We start from the raw sequence: 2,131 nt of genomic DNA, 5'->3' as shown, positions 1-2,131 counted from the left end.
GTACTATTGTTTTAATGTCTGTCTCTACACCCGGCAAGGTCTTGCTTAGTTTACTCATTCTAGCTGGTCTTAGTCGACGTCATACAGTTTTTTAAAAGGCATGAAAACTCACCTCCATACAGATTTTTTTTTTTTTTTTTTTTGAGGTAGGCGGGCCTCTCACTGCTGTGGCCTCTCCCGCTGCGGAGCACAGGCTCCGGACGCGCAGGCTCAGCAGCCATGGCTCACGGGCCCAGCCGTTCCGCGGCATGTGGGATCCTCCCAGGCCGGGCACGAACCCGCGTCCCCTGCATCGGCAGGCGGACTCTGAACCACTGCACCACCAGGGAAGCCCAGAGATGTTTTTTTTTTTATCAGACTGGTTTCAGGGGAAATCCAAGAATAAAATTTACTAAAAGGTTCCTATGGATTTCAAGAATGTGTTGAATATCAAGTTATCAAGAGGACTGAGTGTCAGTTGAGTAGAAAATTGAACCTTAGTTCCCAAAAGGCACCTTTCATATAAGAACCGATCTTGTTTGAAGAGGCTCCTCTGCCGAATCACCTACTGATTGAGATGTTAGAGAATTTGGTGCTCCTAGAGTGTCTTTGGAATTAGAGAATCGCCTTAGAATGAGTGTCTGCTGGCTAACAAGTATCTTCTGGGTTCTGTGGGGGCCATGCCAGGTTAGTGCTGTATCTCTTCCAGAGTCCAAGGTGATAGGCTTCTTTCATCAGGATTTTCAAATGGGGATTGTAGACTTTTAGGATTCTACTCTATGTCTCCTCCAACTAATTTAGAGAAAAGAAGACTGGATTCTTTTACTTGAAAGTCTGGAAATGCTTATTAACATGTTGTAATTGGCTTTTCTGGAGAAGGATCAAAACGTAGAAACAAATCTCATCTCCAAACATTCAAATCCTAATTTAAAATTCTAGACACTGTGGGGCAATGACCATAACTGCTTTAATAAAAAAGATTTAAATTGACCACCTTGTGAATTCATATTTTAAGGAGGTAAGAAAAGAGTTGGGGAATATAAAATTTAAATACAATAGAAGTAATGGTTATTGTGTTCTGGGTTTGATTTGCCTTGACTGTAGGTTTCATCTCAGTTACTAAAAGATCTTCACTCTGTTACAAGGTTCTGCTTCATCCTTTCCCATGGCAAGTCTTAATTCTGCTGGACAGGGAGCCTGAAGGCAACTGGTTCTGCAAATGTGGTGCTAATAAATAATGGAAAATGTTTACTTTTCAACTTTATGACAAACAGATTTGGGAAAAGTTCTGGGATTTAGCTTAACTGCCTTCTTTTTTACAGTGGTTTTTGTGATGCCCTAAATAAGGCAGGGGAGTCAGGACATAGAGTCCATCCAAATTGGGTTACTCTGGGTTTGTTCTGATCCCTGGAGACTGGGGGAGAGGCACCCTCTAGCAGTGAGGTTTTGGAACATCAACAGGGAGATGTGCCCTTGAATGCCATATGCTACACATGGTCTAGAATGTAGAACTTGGAAGTGGCCTTCTGTTTGTGCAGATTTAGCAAAAGGTAGTTCATCTCAGCATTTTTCAATAGCAAAAAAACTAGAAATTAATGCTAATGATAGTGGAATGGTTACGTTTTGGTGCACCCACAGAAGATATAGTCTGCAGCTACTAAGTGTATTGAGGTAGAAATCAAAAAGATTTCTTGACATGGAAAGATTGTTTCTAGATACCAAATGAAGAAAGCCAGGTTTCCAAATAGTATGGAAGGTATGATCTGATTTTTGTGGGGGAAAAGTTTTTATGTAATATTCCTGTTGATAGAAAACAATCTAGAAGGATATTCACCAAAGTGGTAACAGTGTTGACCCTAGATCATGGCAGTTCTTCCATCCTTCACTTATTGCATTTTCTAATATTTCTGCAGTAAGTGTATAATAAAAGACCAGAAATGTTGGATCATTGGCTACATGAATTATTTCATGCACACCACCCTATAGAGGTGATCTGGAAACATTCTTGACTGTGTGTCTCTTCACCACCACACTTCAATATTTTAGATTTGTGGCCAATGTAAGATCAGCCTTGTTGATGCTGCTAACTTCCCTGCGTTCAACTTTTATTTTATTTCCAGATGATACCATGTTTTTGCATTGACACTGATTA

The sequence above is a fragment of the Mesoplodon densirostris genome, chromosome 1 (genome assembly GCF_025265405.1).
Source record: "Mesoplodon densirostris isolate mMesDen1 chromosome 1, mMesDen1 primary haplotype, whole genome shotgun sequence".
NCBI lineage: Eukaryota > Metazoa > Chordata > Mammalia > Artiodactyla > Ziphiidae > Mesoplodon > Mesoplodon densirostris.
The sequence above is the reverse complement of the archived record's forward strand: the minus strand, read 5'-3'. Positions refer to the sequence as shown.